Source organism: Callospermophilus lateralis, chromosome 6 (genome assembly GCF_048772815.1).
Source record: "Callospermophilus lateralis isolate mCalLat2 chromosome 6, mCalLat2.hap1, whole genome shotgun sequence".
In the NCBI taxonomy this organism is placed as follows: Eukaryota; Metazoa; Chordata; class Mammalia; order Rodentia; family Sciuridae; genus Callospermophilus; species Callospermophilus lateralis.
In genome coordinates, this window is record NC_135310.1 from 74,643,466 (window position 1) to 74,665,275 (window position 21,810).

A 21,810-nucleotide genomic window follows, 5' to 3' on the forward strand; every position below is an offset into this window, starting at 1 on the left:
TTTTGAGGGGACACTAACATTGAGTTGATAGCAATCAATCATTTTCTCAGCTTAAAAAGTCATATTATCAGGCCAGGAACTGAAATTCCTTTCCATATATAGATAATCATCCATTATAAACCTCCAGTATTCTTGCTTAAGAGGCTTCCACTTGGTTATTAGCACACTACATCTTCTTCTCTGGGCCTTTCATACAAAGTCAATGCCATCACAGCCCTATGATTCAAAATATATTCACTGTTCTTTCTTCAAATTAGCACAATAATTAAAATATTCTGTGTAATTTGATACAACTGAGAAATCAGTGGACCATTAAGTCAAATAAATTATTAATGGTAAGAAACCTTTCATTTGAATTTTTTTTTTCCTGAAGCTTTTTCCAATGAACTTTCACTTCCGTTATCTTATTAGACCCTCTCAAAGGCTGTGCAGGAGATATTAGTGTTATTCCCATCTCACAGCATAGAAAAGAAAGGACTAGAAATGATAAGTTAGAGCCCAGGTGATCAGTGCACAGCTGAGGAATAAAAGCTGTATACCCAGATGATCTGCTCCCCAATCTCACCTGTATCTGTCTAAATCAAGTTTTTTAAACATAAAATTAGAAAACTACCTATTACTTTCAATTCTTCACTAAGGCCTGAGTTGTTGCTGCTTCTTTAACAACAGCTACAATAGATAAAGCAATGAACCCACAGACCAATCATACACCCCATTGATTTTTGCCAATTCTCATTTTTACTGGCAGCTGCATTTCAAGGAAAGTCTAGTGAACTGCAGGGAGTAGGTCATGGGGGCTTCTCAAGGTATCAGTACATCCAGACCACTGCGCAAAGCAGATAATCTACAGCATCTGTTTAGAATGGGACAGACAGCAAAGAAGTCACAGCTGAGCCACAAGAAACCCTCAAAATGCAAGTACTCTGTTTACAAATCCACTGCCTGCCCTCTGAGAGTGAAAGAGCCTTCAACCATTCAGTGATCTTCTCCAGATCTTTAATAAAGATTCAGTTGTAGTGCAACAGAAGTCATAGGAGAAATAAAAACAGCCATCATTTATTGAGAGCCTAAGTACGAGGCACCAGTCTGTAGGCAGCTGTCTGCTGCCTACCCCTCTTCCAGCTCCCCCATTATCATTTAATTCTTATTGCTCAAGATGAATGATCATTTCTTTTTCTTTTCAAATTTCTACCAGAAGTTGAAACAAACTATAAAGAACACTAGGAAGAGAATTTTTCATGAGGAAACCAAGTGACTATTAAGAAATACATATATTTTAGTACTATTTTTCTATTACTTGCTGTATTTTGACATTATATTACTGCAACTTGCCCTATCTTTTACAAGAAGAAGAGGAGGAGGAGGAAGAGGAGGAGGAGAAGAATAAGAAGAAATATTTGGATATGCAATGGTTTAGCCTTTTTAATTATGGAGTGTTGATGACTAGTTTATAAATTTAATCCAGGGGGAACAAAAGCTTTGTTAACCTGTTTTCTCACCCTCATTACTTGCACCATGCGCTTGTTTATTATCTGTTAGAACATACTCCTCATATGGTTTGAAATGAAAGGATGATCCATCTCCTCATTACCGACCCTCTGCTTGGTGACGAAAAACAAAATGAAACATATGAACAAAGGAAAAATGCCTTCCTGTCATTTCTCAGCCTTCTCTGCCGCTGCTCAGCTGGGATGTTAAAGATTGAGGTTTAATGAAAGAAGGTGAGAAGGTGAAGAAAAAGAGAAAAAAAAAAAAAAAAGCCCTAATGAGCATGTGTTTAGTTGTATGGAAAGATCACTGAGGAGCAGCAGTGATTTTCTTTGTGCCTAATATAACACAGTGTCTCCCAAGGTCCAAGAAGTGCCTTGTCCTTCCTTTCTCACCTCATTCCTTCATTTCCCATCCTGGCAACCAGCTTCTCCACTTGAAGACAGCTTCATGAAGTTTGATTTCTAACAGTGAAGTGAAAAAGACTCTCTTTCATCACCGGCTTGGGGTTCTTAACAAGCATGCAGGGGTGGAGTGGGAGATTTAGTAGGTTGCTTGTGTCACTGGTGGAGCATCCTCAGAGCGGGCATTTGAGACCTCACGCTGTGCTGACAGAGCCCAGGTGGTCTGCAGATGCAGACACAGGGACACTTACCCTTCAGATGAAGAATGAGGAAGCCAATTCCCATGGAGCAAGGCACAACCACTGCAAACACAAATGCTTTATGGTTTTAAAAGAGAGCTGATAACAGCTGTTGAAACTCCAGAGCAATGCTTGGAATTAAAGTGAAATCGTGTCTCTGAAATATCATTCCAAAAATGTCATTCATCAGTGAGCATTTCATCCCGATGGTGTGAGCATCCCATTGAAAATGTCCAATTCAACATGAGGGCCAAACTTGGGCCAAAACCCCAAAACTCTAAAGGAGAATGATGTTTTTTGCTTCACCAGTTCCTAAGCCAGGGGATCATTACTCACCCCTTTGGGGAGTGGGAGAGAGGCAGGACACCATAACAAGTAAAACAAGAAACCTTAAAGGGCTCTTTTCAGATCAACAGCTATCTTACAGAGGCAGATGCTCCTCTAACGTTCTCTGTCCACTATAACTACAAACATACTGGCAGTCATGAATTGATATCTTTCTTTGAAGTTGAAATATGCAGTCTTAACTGTGCTCTCGTTCTCTATATTTCACTGAGTGAACAACCTAAATTACACAGAACGGCAGTAATTGGCTCATCATAGTCCTGTTCTAATTTTAAAAGGATAAAGATCTGAAAATCCGGACAGCCTAACGCTGAAGGAACTAATAAAGCCTGTTAAGGGACTGCCAGGGTCTTTTCCCACAAAGTCATGGGTTCAAATTCAGCCTAGGTTTGTAGTGACCAAGGACCATTTTAACATTTTGTGTAAAAAATTTATGTGTCCTTAACATAATGTTCCCAGTAGGGATGCTGACAGCTTGCATTTGTCATTCTTACTGATTCTCTCAAAAGTAACTGTAGATGGCCAGACACATGTGGAAAATAAATCATTTCCTTTCATAGAAAGGTGATACTTGCAAAATGTGAAGTCCACAGAACTAAAGAGCATCTTGCCTTCATGCTGTCTGCTGTCTACCCCTCTTCCAGCTCCCCCAGCTCCAAGGGAAAAGTACAGAAGTTCTTCAACTATCAATTTAATATCTGATGAGCCTGGAACAGGTGAAATTCAAAAGCTATATGTGCAGGACTACCAGAACAGTATTTTCCAAACAACCTAAATCTCCCATTTTTAATAAAGCATTCACTTATGGTGATAAAATGCCAGGTCACAAGCCAAATTTTGACTCCTTTACTGAACATTATTCTTAAGCTCTAAATGGAAACTCAGTACAATTCTCCAGCTGTCAGACTCCAGTCTCCCTCCAATTTCTGTCAACAGAATAACAAGCTAAATAGTTATCGCTACTAGAGTCACTCCTTGATCAGATAATTAATGATTGACTTAGTCCACCAGTCACTTCAGCCAATCAACGAACAGACTTTCAGGTAGTCAGATCTAAGATTTCTGCTTGGAATTTCTTTGGATTCAGTGGGGAAAAAAATGCCCTCACTATTGGTCGCTATCAAGTGTCTCTATTAGGAACGATAATCAGACTGTTCCTCTTTATTAAAAAGCAAAAGTTGGTGTTGGATGAGTTGAGATATGAGATTTTCAAGGAATACCTTCCACAGGTTGTAAATGGTTCTCACTTTCAGATATGATGCTGACCAGCAAGAGGGTATATTACTGTGGGAGAATGTCCTAAGGGGCACTACCAGGGCAGTCAGTGTTGTGTATCTAAGTGCTGTTAGACAGCTGTGCCTCCCCAAGTGCATACACAGCCCAGTTGTGTGGGTGGGAAATCCAGCATCCATGTGAAACCCTGTTACTGGGAAGCTGGAGGAACCCAGCACCTCCAGCTTATTCTGAGACTGAAAGATGTCTCTGTCACAGCGAGAGCGAGTTGACTAGATCCTTTCTTTCAACCACCAGTCTGTTGTTTGAACCTGTACTGCCAAGCAGTGGAGGGATTTTGCAGTTATTTCTTGTCAAGACTCTTGGGAAGTCACAAAAATTCGCAAATGTTTTCTTCTGTCAAGGGTTTGAGGTGAGGGTAAAAACAACCATGACTGCCAAAAGAAAAAAAAAAAAAAAAGTCAAATAATGTTGATACTTCCTTCCCCTCCATTTAAATCTCCAGAAAGTTGTCTCTGTGCTGGGGGTGGGCTAGAGATGACAGAGTAGAATCTGTCCCTAAATTAGCAGCAGGTTTAAGGTCCATCGAGAATTCCACACGTATCCACCCATCTCTCAAACACTTGTCTACATATTGAGGGTCCCTCAGATCTTTAATTGTAAATGGTATTCCTTCTAACTACTTAGTAGAACTTGATCTTTCAGCTACGGACTCTCACAAATGGACAATTCTCCAAAAGGCACATGGGAAATACGTTTTCTAACCTAAAGCAATCCAGGGGGATTTTCAGAGACAGAACTAGCGTTGTGCAAAAAAAGCCTTTCTAGCCTTGGCCTGTTGTTTCCAAAGCGATTTCAGCCTTCCCTCCTCTAAGTCCTTGAACCACCCAGTCTGCTGCTTCCTGTCCACCAATGTTCCTTCTTTCCTTGATTCTTGTCACGTAGTCCAAGATATGGGCCCAGACATGTTATCATTGCTGTTGGACTCTGGGTTGGGGTAGGACAGTGGAGGTCGCTCTTTTTTAAGAGTGCGGTGAGGGATGCCCTCTGGGCTAGACTTCTTTGCAAGATATCATAAGATGAACGCGCCGCGAATAGGAGAACAGGAAACCGAACCAACTGCCCTTGGCAGGGCCCCTGGGGCCGAAGTGAAGTGGCTCCATCAGGTGGAAACCGCGCATTTCTGTCTTACCCAACTTACGAGAGATCAAGATATCTAAATAAGCACCGCCGCTGCCGCCACAACCCTGTCCGAGACCCGGGAAGGGGGAGGAGAAGCGCCGATCTCGGCTGAAGCCGCGGCTGGGGTTTGCTTGTAGGTTCGCAATTCACCATGATAAATGTAAAGACCAATTAAGGTCTGATGCGTGCACACGGGAGGCACACGGCGGCTGATAGTGGAACCAATTAACGAGCATGTCCCCTAATTTCTGCCGCGGCCGCCGGGCGCACCGCGGATCCCCAGGTGCCCGTGACGGCCACCCCCGAACCCCGAGAGGCTCCCCTGCCAGGCCCTGGAGGGGTGCGTCCTCCTCCAGCAAGAAGGTGCGAGGAGTGGGGCCCCGGGTGGCTGGGGAGGGGGCGCACCGGGCAGGGAGGCGCGGAGCCAGCCGCCTACGGAGCCCAACTGTTTGCAGCCGGGGACTGGCGGGTGGGGCACGCCGGAGTGGTCGCGCTGGGCGGGGGCGGCGGGGGCTGCAGAAGGCGCCCAGCGCGAAGCCAGGCGGTGTTCCGGGGGCGGAGGACAGGTGGCCCCGCAGCCGCAGCCAGGTAGCAAACGGCTCGGGGGCTGTGCGGCGTGGTCCCAAGGCTTGGCTTATCCCCGGGCCCGGCTCGCTGCGGCGCGCCGCGGGGGCGGCCTAAGGTAGTGGGAGAGGGGCCCGAGGCCGCACCCCCGGGTTCGGCGTGCCTCGGCTTCTCCCCTCCTGCTCCTTTTCCCCTTGTGGCTAAACCCGCTGCCCCAGACGTGACCTCGGCGCAAGGTGTTGGTGCTGCGCGCAGCCCGGGCGTGCGTGATTAATGGCTCAGAGGTCGGGGGCGGTTCAGGCACGACCCCCTTTTTGGCTCGGCCAGGGTGTGAGGGTATCCGGGAGGAGAGAGGGGTCATGGCCGCGGGGTCCCCCGGGAGCGCTGTGGCAACGAAGGAGCGACGAGGAGGGGGAGGAAGAGAAGAAGTAGGTGACGCCAGAGGGAAAGGCTAGTCCCTTTGGCCTCGAGGCCAGTGTCACGGCGGGTACCCCGTGCCAGCAAAGTTTGGAGCCGCGGGCGCCGCGCGCGGGTCCCTCCCCGCGCAGTTCCCTCGGCGGAGTCTGTGCCGCCGCCGCTGCCAGGGCAGGACAAAGGCTCATTAACACGTGATGGGACCGCGCTTCATAAATGGGACTGAGAGGGAGCCAGAGGCAGAGCGCGAGCGGAGGGAGAGGCAGGGACCACGCGAGCAGGGCGAGGCGACGGGCGCTCAGGCTGGCGGAGACGGGCGGCCCCACGCCGGGCCAGGCGGGGCCAGCGGGAGGACCCAGTGAAGAGCCCGAGAAAGGGGCGAGGCTCAGTGGCAGCCGGAGCGGAGGGGGCGCCAGTCCGCGTTGCTGTCGCGGGCGGGCGCTGGAGGCAGGGGACGCCGGCGCGCGGACCGACTGACTTACTGACCGACCGCTGGAGGCACACCCCGCTCCACCCCGCCGGCGCCACCTCCCCCACGCTAATCCCTCAGCCACCCCTTCCTTCTCCACTTCTTTTCCGCCTCCGCTTCTTCTAGGCTCCCGAGGCGCCTGTGCCTTCCCCTGGCCCTGGCGGGGCGCCTCGACTCCCTGCAGAGCTCTCCATAGAGTCAGGGGGGACGCTTCCTTCTAGCGGAGAACCTACCCCTGAGCTGGGCGAGAGGTGCTGAGGGAGCTTCTGCCCTGAGGATCAGGGGATGCGAAGGGTAAGACCTGGCAGAGTTGTGTTTGGAAATACTTTTTCCGCCTCCTGCCCCTTTGGGTACTGACCACTGTGTCCTGACCACTTGGGTACCAGCCCCCAAGTGTCCTTCGTGGAGTTCTTATTCTGGGAGAGGGAATCGTGTGTCGGTGTTTACTTAGGTGTATAGCCTCAGACTGCTAACTGTTGTCTGTGCTACTTCTGGAGGTTTCTACCATTTACTATTTATTGGATGTGTGTGCACCTGGCTCTCTGTATGCACTGATGTCTGTTTGTAGAAAATGTGTAATTGTGCATGTTTGAAAAACAGGCGCATGAATTGATGCTTAATGTCTATAAACCTTATCAGCAATGAAATATTCCCAGAGAAATAACATCAATCTCTGCATCAAACGTAAAAACCGACTAAATAAAATATTAAATGTCATGTAAAGAAATGTATGTCAAATAATAAACTTTTGACATAGAAAAAAATAGCTATAGAAGCCACTTCTAGGAGGAAAAAAGAGCATAGTATTTAGTATTTAGATGTAGATAGAACCATTTAACTCAGAGCTAGCCATTAGATGAATAAAGTTGATGTTGCATTTTTGATAAGGTTCACAAATCACAAATGGATCACTCCCGAATGCAAATGTTTGCTGTGATAGAGTGAAAAGGTGTCGTTTGGTCATTTGAAAGTTTGAAAGCAATATGCATGATTCTAATTTTAATACATATCTCTCAAAGGTTTTAAACTGAACAGGTGAGGAAAAAATAGTAACCTATTAAACATTTTGCCTTTGATTTTAAAAATTTTCTTCCAAATAAGAGCTAATCCTGCCTTTGTTTATCTCTTGGTCTATTAACCTTCCTTGAGCATTTACTCCAATAAGATTTTAGAGCAGGTTTAGTGGTTTTAAAAGTGTCGAAAGATATTTCTGTGGGTCCTCTAACTTCTCATTTTATTACCAAGTTAATATCTTTTGAACAATGGGGGAAATGCTATTTCTTAGAGGAAACTCAGTGGACATTGAGTATCAGAGGGGTCACTACTGACATCAATCTATTTTGCAGAATATTGAGAAGCTCACAGCAACCAACCTTAAGGTTCCCATAGGACTTTATCTGATTTAAAGTGTTGCTTTTCTAATCCTACCCTCCTGACAGTTTGCAAGGGAAGATATACGGATTGATTTTTCTCTGTCCCTTTTCTTCCTGCTACTCTTTCTCCCTCCCCCACACTCTAACTCTGTTAAGAGCAATTTTATCAAAATAAAAGGCCAGGTGTAGTTTCTTAAGAAAGCAAATAATTTTCTAATTATATTCATACATGAACAGAATGCATGCACCACCAAAATGTTTAAAACATTGCACACTGCAGGCAGTTATTTGCAGGTATAATAACAGTTACCTTAGTTGGGCAAGAGGCTTCATGTTGAGTATGTTTTAAAAAACTAATGTATATTAGATTATCAGGAGAACTTACTGTAAATGGACTCTTTTTGTTTCAAAGATGTCTCCCACACCAGGCGAGGAATACTCTTGGCTGAGGTATGTATCAAGTGTCTAATGGGGAGAGGTCTCATTGTGTTTCTATGCCTACAGGAGGGTAAAATAATGCCACAGGGTGGAAATGCTCAATTATGACCCTTCAAAAATAAAATTACTATGCTTGCATACTCTTTGTTAGGGAGGAAAATTAGATATTTATACCCTGAGTTTTAATAGCATCAATATGTGTCTATAAATGTATATTGTGACTAGAGCTTTAATTAAGTCATAGGTGATATTTAATTTAGTGTGCAAAGTTTTCAATTCTGGTGAAAATCAGATCTCACATTGGAGTAGTGCTTGGCTTTGTTTTGTTATCCGCTGTTTTCTGTCTTTTTCTGTTACCCTTTTCCCAGTGGACTATGTTCCTCTCCGTCTTGCCTGTGAGATTGCTCTTCTCTAATAAGCCTAGCTGCAGGATCAGTGTGTTCTTTTTGGCATTTCAAAATGTTAAAATAGTGAAATTGTTAAATGTTACCAAGCTGAAACTGCTGGGAATGAAATTCTCCAAAAGAACCACTACATTTGTGACATATTACAGTCTATTTCTAAAGAAAACTCCTTGAATCGGTTTACCTATTTTCTCAAGAAGGAAGCAGCCCCATTGATTCTGTTGATAAGTATTTAGTATGCAGTGTCAGCTTATTAATTACTAAGGCAAAGCCTGAGAAACTCTTTCAAAACAATTGTGTGACACTCTGCTTTGCTTTGACTCAGAATTAACATTAACCACCAAGAAATTTAGACAGGCTCCTTGGTTGCCTTGCATATTAGTTTTTGGAATTAGAATTGGAATACTTTACTGGGTAAGAATAAACTGTTATGAAATGGAACTTCTAATAGCGGTTTAGAATTCACAATGTTTACCAAATGTTTTCTCGGAGAAAACAGTTGGCCTAATAATTTAAGGGATTATTTCCCCTAACTAGCTATCCAGGAATGCTGAAACAAACAAACAAACAAACAAAAGTAACAAATTGAATTTGGAAATACCTAACAACACATAATTAGTAAAATGAGATTTGGTTATAGCTTCTTGAATTTGGTTAGTACTATGGAGCCTGTCCTTCAGGTTGCTGTCTTTTATTCTTAGCGTAATTATGTTAGCTCAGTTGCATAAAGAACACAGATGAGAGCTTGCATTCAGTGCTTAAAAGGATGCCGTGTCTCCCCCAGTGTAAGTCTGTCTCTTCTATTTTTGTGTTCATCATTTTCTAATTGAACTGACAAATAGAATGAAACCAGCCTTTGGATATAAATTATTTATATTTGACTCTGAACTTGAACCCAACATTGTTTGAAAAACTGTACTAGGGCCAGGTTTACATATTTCATATCTATATTTCTAGAAATAGCCAGATCTGCTGGATTGTCTCATATTGACTGAAGATTGGTAGAGAACTTAAAGAAGAAAAAATAAAAAACAATTTGTGTATTTTGTATTGGCAGAATTTTAACTTCATATCTCCCTCACCCATGTCTCCAATTTGTTCTTGATCCTGTTCTCATAAGAAATGCTGCTAACTTTGTGCATTAACTGCATGAGTGCTATTTGGGGAGGAGGGTTCTGGGGACTCAACACTTTGCCACTGAATTGCTATTTAATGCTCTGACAATCACTTAATTCATTTATCATGTATAGTTGTATGTTAATTTGGCTTCATCTTATAGATCAACTCAGATTTCTCCAAAATATTTTCTGGACCAAAAGTAATGATAAGCATCATCCAGAATATTTCTATTAATACTGCATTATTTTAGACAGCTGGATGTGTAAACACATTTATCTACATACATAAACAAACTTCTTCATAGATGTTGCCTTTTAATATATTTGAACACATCTTTATGATTTTACATGAATTCTACAAATTTGGAGAAATATTCAAGTTCAAAGCAACTGTGCAGATGGACACTGAAGACTCAAGGCAAAAAAGAAGTATTCACCTTGAATCAAAACAGGGCTGTTCTTGTTTTCCAGGATAGGAGGAAATTGGTTCCAGGCCCATGTATTCTAAGAGTCTTGCAAATATGCCAGAATGAGTACCACATCATTGGATTATAATTTTTTTTTTATAAAACTAATGAGTTTAAGACAGCTTTTACCAGTCATGCTAAGTATTTATTAGTTTTAGAAGTTAGGTCTATACCAATTAGGAAAAAATATAGGTTATTACCATTTCACAAAATGCATAGTAAGATATTGTATTTGTTTTTTATATAAAGTGTTATAATGTTGTATCACAAGGAATTTAAAACTTGAGGAAATTTGTGAGGCAGGGGGAAGAGGGTTGTTTTAGTTGTCTTCATCACTTCTCTTGTTACTATTCAAATTGTGTGATGTTAGATGGACTTCTATCTCAAACTTGCCCCCGTAGATAATAGAAATGTTTATGATGTAACAGTGATAATAGGTCAAAACTGTTATGTAAAGCAATCAGTGTGATTATTTCTAGTTCTTAAGGTAAAATATTTACTTCCTGAGTCTTATTTCTTTACTGAACATGATGTCTTATGGTGAAATAAAGTACATTCCATTGTAATAGTTATTATAGGACAGTTAGTTGCATAAACAAGTATAGTCTTAATCGAGTTTTCATTGATTTTTTTCATGTATTTGAAGTGTTTTCCATATGGATTACTAAAGGATAAAGTTGAGATAGCCTGTAATCTGAAAGCTTCATTTGGACAGGTTAATTTAATAACTTAGCAACCATGGAATTTTGAAGTTCATAGTTGAGTTTTTATGGGTTTATGAGGAAAGAATTGTTGACTCCCTAAACCTGAGCCAGTGGGTCTAGCAGTCATTGCATTTGTTCTGGGAATGCTATGGATTTTGTTTGGGTCTCAGCTGGAGAGATTGTCACACCTGCAGGTTAGGAGAGCTTTCAAAGTTTTGTTTTCTTTTGTCTTGATTTGTTTTTGAATAAATGAGTTGCGACTGGTTAGATGGGAATCCTTGTTTTTCAGACAGCTCTCTTTTTAACCCATTGTGCTACTTCATTATATTCAGTAAATTTTAAATTAAGTTTCACAAAGTAGATTTTGCATTTTTTTGAATGCAAGAAGTGATTTAAGTTCCCTTTTCTCTAAAGTGGCACATCTTTTTTTCCTAAGAATACAATGTTCTTATTATATTTGAACACATCTTTATGATTTTAAATGACAATGTTTAGTTTATCATTGAATGTTTTGTTTTTCCACTCTTAGATAGTTGGATTCTTTATTGTTTAAAATTTTAGTTGATTGAATAGAGATTTGATATCTTTGGCTTTATTCCTCACTATCTTTTGTCAAGTCTGAATAACATTTTAAATTTTCTTTTAACTTCAGGAGATAAAGTGCAGTATAGTTCCCAAAATTTGATAATGTAATAATCTATTTTTTTCCCTACTAGCAAATTCCATGCCATTGCTTTTTAAAGAAAAGCAGAGGCATTTTTCAAAGATGTGCCAGGCAATCTGTTGTGGTGGTTTAATATACCGGCAAATGCTTTCACAAACTGCATATGTCCATAGTATATTTAAATATAATTAAATATGATATAATTAGGAATTCAAGTTTTTCAAAATTTATGTTTAAATGATAGGGTCCCCTGTTTTCTTCATCCATTCTTTTGGACCATGTCTTTAGAGAAGTAAATTGAAATCAATCTCAGTTTTGTAAATTGAATTAAGTTATAAGGAGTGTTACATTCAAACTGTTGATAATTCTAATGTGTTTTAAAAGAATAAAAACTTGTTTTAATTAATCTCTACTTCTATGGACATATGTACTAAGAATTTTCACAACACTGATTTCTATAACAAGTAAATCAATACCAGTGATTTCCAAAAAATTATTTAGGCAGTCATTCTTTGTCATCCATGTTTGCTTATTTTGCAGCTATATTTAAAAAGCAAATTTATTTGTTCTTTATAAGAGTGGTTTATTTCTGCTATGACATGAGTATTTTGGTTTATTCCATAGTGGCTGGCAAAACGGACCACATTTTCAAATTATTTCAATGCGTTGCTGCCAGAATTTGTAAATGTTTTCTCTAGTTTTTGTACAACTGGTGAACAAGTATATATGGAGAGAGAAAAAGGAAAGCCAGACAATTTAACACATAAGTAAGCAAAAGATTATCCAAGGAATTTTGTGTCTCTGCATGTGTGGATACTTGACTTTGAAGGATGCACAACTACTTTTGGAAATGGCATCTTACTTCTTATTTAAAAAGGTGGGGGGATATTTGAATGATTTTTAGCTATCAGTAAGGTAACTAACTATAAGGAATCTGTGGTCCAGCTTTCGCAGGGTCATACATTTGAAGTGCTTTGGGACACATTTCCATATACTTATAACTTGTAAGTATTTTAAATTTTTTCAACCAACTAGAATCAGTGTAAATTGTATAATTACTAGAATAATTCTTTAAGAATTTGCAGTGCAACTATGTTACTTTAGATACTACAAATTGCCATTTTAGTTTGTCATTTTCTGGGCTCATCTCTTTTAATATAATATTTTATGGTTTGGGGGTAAAGATTAACTGAAGCAAATGTTTCTAGCTTAAAAAAAATAAGCTGAGATGTTAATTACTTTTACTTTTTCCCCATTCTGTTAAGTTCAGTACTCATGGATTCCTTCCCAGTGGTGTTAAAAGAAATAGCTTAGCACTCCAATAAAGCTTTGCATAGACTTTGTAAATAGAATTAGGAGAAAATGGTGTAGAGTTTTTAAATTTATGTCTGTGTGCTGTGTTAGTACACATTACATCTTGAAGCCGCTTTGCTGGGTAAAATGTTTAACAATAAGTGTCCTGAAAAAGTCTAGAGAAGCCCTGAATTGTACACTGAGAAACCTGGCGAAGTTTCCCTCCCCTTATACTTATTTTCAGGCCAGACTAACATTATTCTGTTCCATCAAAAGGGAATACCCTGGTTTTAAAGATCTGTCAGAGTCTACTTTATTATGAGCAGGCTCTCTTAGCACTTCATTTCAATGATCTAAAAACCTATACTCAGAATATTCTTTCTTCCTATCTAACAATTCTTAAAATTTAATTCTATTTCTTCTCCTTATTTAGTTTTTTCCCTGAGTTTCTACAATCTTTAACAGTGGTTTTGAAACTTCAGAATGTGTCAGAATCTTCTGGCATCCTGTTAAAAACACAGATGTGCCTCAACTCTAGTGTTTCTAATTTCCCAGATCTGAGCTGGAGCCTGGTAATTCACATTTCTCAAAAGTTTTCAGATGATGCCTGGTACTACTGTTGGTTCAGAGACCACACTTTGAGAGCTGTTGACCTGTAGACTACCTTGTGTGCACTTACAGACAACTATGTGACTTCTCAGACTATTTTCTAAAATGCACACTAGAGTTTTCAGCTCATTTGCATCAGTCTTTATCTTCCTAGTTCTTTATCTTCTTATCACTCTTTCTGAACACTTTCAGTTTCAGCTCTGTTCAGAATCTCATAACTGAATCACAAAAACCCTAGAAAGAGTCTGACCTTGAATGCATACAATAAAACCACCTCATGGTTTCAGTTGCATAACGATTCCACACTTGAATCCAAATTGCATGCTTACTTCTAAGCCACAACTGCATTTCCAAATTATATTTTACATTCTTATGAAACCGAGTACTTCTACTTCTGTGTGTATATAATTATTTGCATCTTAAAGCACATTTTTCTGTTTATATCTTACATTGTTAGTACACACTGAGACTTTCCTAAATATTCCAACCAAAGTGGGTGAAACAGAAGTGCCTAGTTTCTAAAATATGTTTCCCTGGATTTAAGCAATAATAAAAACTTATTTTAAATTATTTCAGTGAGTGAAATAATAATTGGAAGGAAATTGAATTATTTAGGAAGTCACTGTGTCCTCAATTTGAGTATTTGAACTAATATTCACTTGTGAAATGTTCTACTTCACTCCCTATATAATAGAAAATTATTTTGCATTCTTTTTCATCATAGAATTATGACCTGTATTGGTAATTTAATATTTAGAAATGGGAAAGCCCAATATTTCATGAAATAGAAATGTGTTGAGTTTGTTATTAGAATTGATTTTGGGCTCCTGAGAACTCTCCTCTTACTTTTAGCATCTCTTGGCATAAACATTTATTTTCAGCAGAACTGCTTTTCTCTACTTATTCTTAATTACTTTCTTGAGGCAAAATTCCAAATATTCACAATTAATTTTTGTCAATATATTAAATTTTCTCAATGCCCCTTTACCCGAGAAAAGTAATTAGAAATTTGGTTTTTGTAGGCATTCATAATAATCCATTTGAACCTTCCATGACATATTTTCTTATTTATATTTTAATTAATTCAGTTGTAAAATTCATAAAATGTTGTAGCAGGAGGAGAAGTTGCTCAACCAAAGCAAGAACTATGTCCAGTGAATAGAATAACAAATTAATTCCCGAGGGCTTATAAAAAGGGCTTATAAAAGCCACTCCATCTAGTGGTTGGATTTTCACATAACTTGTCTTGACAAGTTGTTTTGAAAACACAGTTGCATATAGAGAAACCCATTTGGAAAAGATCAATGCATAACATGTGCTTGTGGAAAGAAAAATTATTATAATAATTTTATGTGTTGTCTTTAAAGTTATATCAACAGTGTGTAATTAGTATTTATCCAAGGTTGTGTGTGTCCCAAAAATCTCTTTATGTATCATTGTTATGTGACTAATCATTGCAGTTCATAACACACACCCAGAGTGAACCAGGATCAGAGTGAAAAACAAATATCTGGTTGTGGCCCATAACTTTCATTTGATACTGAGAGAAAAGATCCTAGGGTAGATCTTTGTTGATGCATTTTATCTAATTTTGACATTTGGGGACTTTTTCAGATGCATGTTTGTATGGAAACCAAGAATCAACTTTAATCCCTAACAATCATCTGGATTTTTGACAAAGAAAATCATAAAGCCATTATCTTAAGTTAGTTCTGTCATGTTGCTAATGCCTGCCAATATCCATTTTGTAAACAGAATGCCTACTCTGTGCCAAACCCTGAGTTAGGCAGAGGACCTGCAAGATGGGTCCCAGCTCTCAAAGTGTTCATGGTCTGGAGGGATTAGACATGAGAGACTGCTACAGAATGGTTCGGCATTGCCCGTTGTAACTTCTGGCAGAGGTCATCAATGAACAGCCCATACTCTTTGGTGGTTAAAATATCCCTATTACACACTTTCATATCCTATTCTTATCCTATTCTTTCATCTGTGGGATGGGATAGACAGATGGGTGGGCTTTATTTGGGGGGTGGGGTGAAATGGAGAATCATTTCCCTTGTTTCCATTTACCCAACCTTTATATATTACGTAAGTGTGAAACATGGATATATTTCAGGAGTGAATCACAGAAAACATGCATGCTTGGAATATAATGTCTAGTGGTATGCACAGACTACGTGCCCAGTAAAAATGAACTAAATAAAGCATGTGAAGGCCTATAACTCTGTATCCATCAATCACATTGCAGTGTTGTAACACACCTTTATCTTATTGGGCACTAGAAGTCTAACAATCACTTATTTGTTGGAGTCAAACTAAGGTTTATACAATTTGTCTACTGTGATTCTAGGTCAGAACTTAGGAACTGGCCAGAGAGAATCTTATTCCCTCTGGATCTAAGAAAAATGCATAGTTCATGGTGGGAACTTGATGGATTTCAAGTGAGAATCTCTCCACCACATAGAGAATGGACATTACAAGCTTTTGTTGACTTAACAGTCATCTTGTCTCATTCAGACTAAAAAAGCTCTCCTCTTCGTGTCTCATGGTGTTGTGGAGGGGTGTCATTACCAACCACAGTCATCGTAATTGACTGATGAAGCAAAAAAAAAAGTAAATAAAATGGAACCACCTTTCCTAATTAAAGATAAAAATAGAGACAAAGAGGACTTAGATTTTATATATTTGCCAATAATTACTGCAAACAATGTGCTAATCGAGAGTTAAAACTTTTAGTTTATAGATGATTGGCATACTTTGTTCCTGAAGACCTTAGGACTTGCTTTTGATGCTGAGAGAAGAGATCCTTGGGTAGATCTTTGTTGATGCATTTTATGTAATTTTGACATTTGGATACCTTTTCAGATGTATGCTTGTATGGAGACCAAAACTCAAGCTTAATTCCCTAATGATCAGCTGACTTTTTGCCAAAGAAAACTATCCATACTTAAAAGCCACATGAAATACTTAAGACTGTCTTTATCTCACATGAAAGATTTGATCATTGAAACTATATATAGTTGATCACCATACTTTGCCCCTGAAGACCACTGGTGAAGAATGTGTTGCAGGTGCTATGGCCAATGTTTTTGCTCTCAGCTGATCATTCATATTTTAGTTGTTCATCATGTAAAATCATCATGTACTGTTTGTGACCTCCTTCCCCCAAACGGACTCTTCCCTTTCCCTAGGATCAAAGAAAGGGTTTCTTACTATATGGTTCCTGTATCTCACAGTGAAGAGCAGGCACTTTGAATTATGCAGACCTGGATTCCATCCCTGCTCCCACTGTTTGCAGACCTTTGGCAAAGCATTTTTTACCTCTGTAAGACTCAGTGTTTTTGTGTACAGAATGGGGATTGAAATAACATCTATTTTACATAAATATTAAAGAAAAATAATATCCTACTTAGCATGATGACTGGAACATAAAAATTTATGTTCAGCTATTTCTTAAATGAAAATATTTGAAAATTGAGGTTTTTCTTTAATGTCCATATTTGTTCATCTAAATTTCAGATTTGAAACTGAAAGAATAAAACTGAAGTTGGGCTTAATTTGTATGTGCATGGCTTAAAAATGAAAATACCTCTTCTTCAATAGTTGGAGAAGAAACTGAAAGCTATACCACACAATTGGATATCATATTGTGTACCTATGATATCCATTGCTGTAGAGTACTTCATAATGAATGGCAAAGATAAGAGCCTGCTTACTAGGTCCTATATAATTTATGGACCAGATAATATATTGCTTTCTACTTTTAATGACGAAATCTCACGTACAAGATAAGGACAATCTTACGTAGTATTTTATGTATGGACCATGGTTTTTATGGAATTGAAAACTGCATGTTCTCTGTTAGGGGATGGGTGTTTTCCTTACAGACTGTGTGGAAAACATCTCTCTCTTACAGAATAGGCCAAGGCACTTAGTAGGAAGAAACATCTAAATGGCAGAGCAAAATTAAATGGTGAAAGAAATTTGTTACATAAATCAACAGATCATTTTATTTGTATAATTAATTCACCTTTGTGACAGGCTTTTCAGTAACATCATCACGAAACTGTGCCTGAGCCTTTTGTAATTTCAAGGCATCATTAAGCCCTGAAATTTAAGATTTAATAAGGATTTAAATGTTAAATGATAAGGAATATTTTACATTGAATTTTTTGAAAAGAAATACAGCTTTATAAGTGTCTTAATGTCTTCAGTTCCTTTTAGTTGATATTTTCATGGAAAATCTAATATTCCTATTGTTAGTAAAGAAAAAAACGAAGAAAATGGTGCATTTAATAACTTCTATATTTTTAACAAAACATATAAAGAGCTAAAGCTTTTAGAGCCAACCAGGCATTACCACTGTAATGGAATTTTCTTTTATATATAGAAAAAGGAGCTGACATTAGTACCAGGAAGAAGGATTATGCATTTTTGCCTGAATTATCAGGTTAATTAAATAAATTCTTTATTTTACATTACTATAGTAGATGATGTAAAAAAAATGACCAAATTGCTTCAGTAATTCCAAACCACTAACAATTAGGTAAGATTTTGAAGAGATTCATTGCCCAATCAACTAACACCAAACCATCATGCATTATGTTTTGATGTTGGCCCATGAGACCTGCTATGTCTATTGAGGACATAACTTAGGTATAATGTTGTTATAAGAGTCAACTAAAATTTTTCCTACTAACTTTAGAGAAATAAATTAGCTAGCTATTTTTCTTGATTGAATTAGTAGGAACCAGACTTATTCTCAGAAATGAATGGAAAATAATGGATATATCCACTGGGACCTTCATTCTCTTGAGCCCTTCACATGGCTCTTTTATGAGGCAGCTGAGTAGAACCCAGAATTAACCAAGTAGGGGAGATAGCAGGTTAAGCAAGAGCCTGGACCTCCTGCATCTGATATCATGGACCCCTCTCTCTGTTCAGACACTGTAAACTTGGTATCATTTCCTTAAAGCATTTGCAAACTTCAAATATTAGAGAAGAGCGGAATATATACCTATATCCAGAATCATCAGTCCTTCTGTTACTTCCAAAGAGTTTTCTGCTTTCTTGGACATAAAACATCCTGCACAGAGCAAATACTATCCTGCTTATTATTTTCCTAGAGATGCCACACAGTCTAGAACAATAAGAATTTTGACTCCAGATGCAAATACCTGAATATTGAAATGGCCCTCTAAAATAAAGAAGGTCTTCAATGGGGCAGTGAAAACTAAAATAACTAAGGTTACATAATATTGATATAGAAGTGGCTGTATTTGAAATCTTGTTTTCAGGACTTACGTCACACTCAACCTAATCAGAAACCTTTAAAATGGTAATAAAAATCTGGACTCTGGACAAACATTTAAAATAAAGAAAAACCTCTATGCTTTTGCCAGACCCCAAAAATTCCTTTGATGACATCAGAGCCTGTAGTTGATGAGATGTGAACTGTGTTTTTATGGGGAAAGAGGATAGCAGAGAGGCAGGTGTGCAGATAGAGAGAAGGACAGAAAGAACAGGTGAGGTGATTCTATTTAATTTGAAGTATTTTTCTAAAAAAAAAAAAAATTAACACATTCTAATCATTTTATTATTACTCTAAAGACATGATTTATAGCTTAAATTGTTAGAATATGTTGGTTATATTTTTTAAAGTATAATTCTAAGAAAATCTCTTTAACAATCATTCTTTTACTATACTCATAATAAAAACCAACTGCTTCTTTAATAGGTACATCCACACACCTTGTTAAAAATTTCCAATTATGATTTTCCCAGTAGCAAACAAAAACAGAATTAATGGCAGCTACCTCCCCCAAAGCCTAAGCTATATTGCTAATGAACTCTCAAAGAAAACTCTCAATGCAAAAAAATAATAAGGTGGAAATTACTGTAATAATCCAAATGTAGAAATAAAAGAATTATCAAAATGTAGAAAACAGTTTTCCTGCCATGATCCCATTAACTGCTAAAATAGCCTGTGCAGTGTGGTGTTTTGACATTATGAAGATCTCTGAACTGCACAAAATCCATGTTTTCTTTTTAACTATATTCTTTTTAATATTTTTTAGTTGTGGATGGACACAATATCTGTATTTATTCATTTATTTTTATGTGGTGCTGAGGATTTAACCCAGTGCCTCACGTGTGTGAGGCAAGCAATCTACCACTGAGCTACAGCCCCAGACCTGAAGTATATTCTTTAATTAAAGTTGGCTTATATTGGACAGAAATTTCTCTATATCTCATAACTTCATGCCCTGGCTTAGATTTTAACAAGCTAATTTGTTTTAATGAAGTGTTTGGTGGCATTAATATGGGAAGTTGTGATCACGTATGTGGTGATCTTCCTGAGGAGAAATAATAGAACACGTGTTTTTGTTTTTGTTTTTTTTGCTTTACTGAAAATAAGGTCTGTGACCCTTTGTCTTTATTGAAGAAGCTTGATAGCTATCAAAAATATTGACTAGAATTTTAATCCTTGGGGCCATCCCAGTAGGCAGATTTACCTTGATAGGCTGGGATAGGAAATGGTGAGTTAGTAGCAAATAGTGTTAATTACTGTTGGCAAAGTGCCTTATGTTTTTAAGAGGCTGGAATATTTGAATATAATATGCAAATGGCTTTGATAAAGTTTATGTTAATTCTTAAAGCAGCAAATAAGGTCTAAAAAGAGAGACTTTGGAGTCTGAGAAACATGAACTCAAATGCAAGAAAATTTTTCACAATCTGGGTAATTTTCTTAATATCTAAAAACCCTCACTTTGTGAAATAGGAATTATAAATAAGCACCTGATAAGATTATAGTAGTTTAATAATAAAATATCTAAAGTTTCTCAAATGTCTGAATATAATAAAAACTCAGTGAACATCCCCTCCACTATGTATGTATCTCCTATTTGCTATGTGCTTTAATCATTGAGACAAAACGAATAAGTAGCCTGTGATCTAGTTAAGGTAGTACATATTCTTGAGATATAATTAGCACATATAGTATTATAATAATAATTAGTATAGGTTATATATTTTTGAGATATTATTAGTATGTGGTGTATAGCAAAGGGTCATAAGAACTAATTGACTAATATTTATTGAAGACTTAATTTTTTGTTGTATGCTAAGGGTCTTATGTGCATTTATTTTCATAACAATTCTGTGATTTAGTCATGACTGTCATCACCATTATCCCCAATTTGCAGGTGAAATACTGACCTTAGAAAGATTACTTCCTCAATAACATCTGACACTTATCTTGGTCTGCTAACTCCTAATGCAATGTTCTTTCTGTTGACTAGTGCTTTGGCTGGTTGAAATCAGCAGGGAAAATAAGGAAAATAGATGTATAGTCATACCTCTTCTTAGCTCAGAGAGAGAGAGTGCATCAAAAAGGCAAAGAGCAGGAGTGCTAGGCCTGTACTGTTGAATGTAGTAGCCACTAGCCGCATTAAGCACTTGAAATGTGGTTGACATCTGGGTTGAGTCCTAGCTCTACCACTATTTTAGATGTGGTAATGTCAAATTACCCATTCTGTGCCTTTCTTCTAAAAACGGGGATAATAACAGCATCTGCCTTATAGGGCCATGAATCAGTGAGTTGATATATAAAAGGCTCAGAGTGCCACCTGCCTGTAATAAGCCCCCTTTATGTGAACAAAGGGGGGACATCAGCAAGAGTTAAGTGATATACCTGACTGTAGAAGAAAGGGAGGAGGAGGTTTTACAGGAAGTCCAAGGTAAGAGTTTAGGTAGTAGAAAAATTACTTGCAATACCAAAAGAAATGTGAAAAATGAAAATGTTGCAGCATTATTTGTATTAACAAAAGATGACAAATATCCAAAACATCCCTTTTGTAGGGGGCGAGGCACATTCATCTAACAGACCTTAATAGAGCAGGTGTTAAATCAAAAGGGAGGTTTTATTTGTTAATGTGGACTATCTCAATGCATACTTTTTTTTTCTTTACTATACCCCCAGCCCATTTTATTTTGAGACAGAGTCTTACTAAGCTACCCAGGCTGGCCTCAAACTTGTGATCCTCCTGCCTCAGCCTCTTGAGTAGCTGGGGTTACAGGTGTGCACCACCATACCCCACCGTCCCAGATTTAATATGCCTTCAATGAAGAGCAAGGTTTGAAACAGTATGTGTAGCATGTTACTATTTTCTTAAAAGGGAGTATAGAGGGTACAAATATATATATATATCGCTTGAATGTGTATGGTAAAAAGAATTGACTTTTCACTGAGTATTTTTTCTATAACTTTTTAATTTGAATCTGGTAAGTCATATATATATACATACACATACATATTTTTTATATATACATATAAATTTTAAAATTAGATTTTAAGTTAAAGTATTGGGGAGTTTGTCACTTGAGGGAAAATGTCTTAAGGA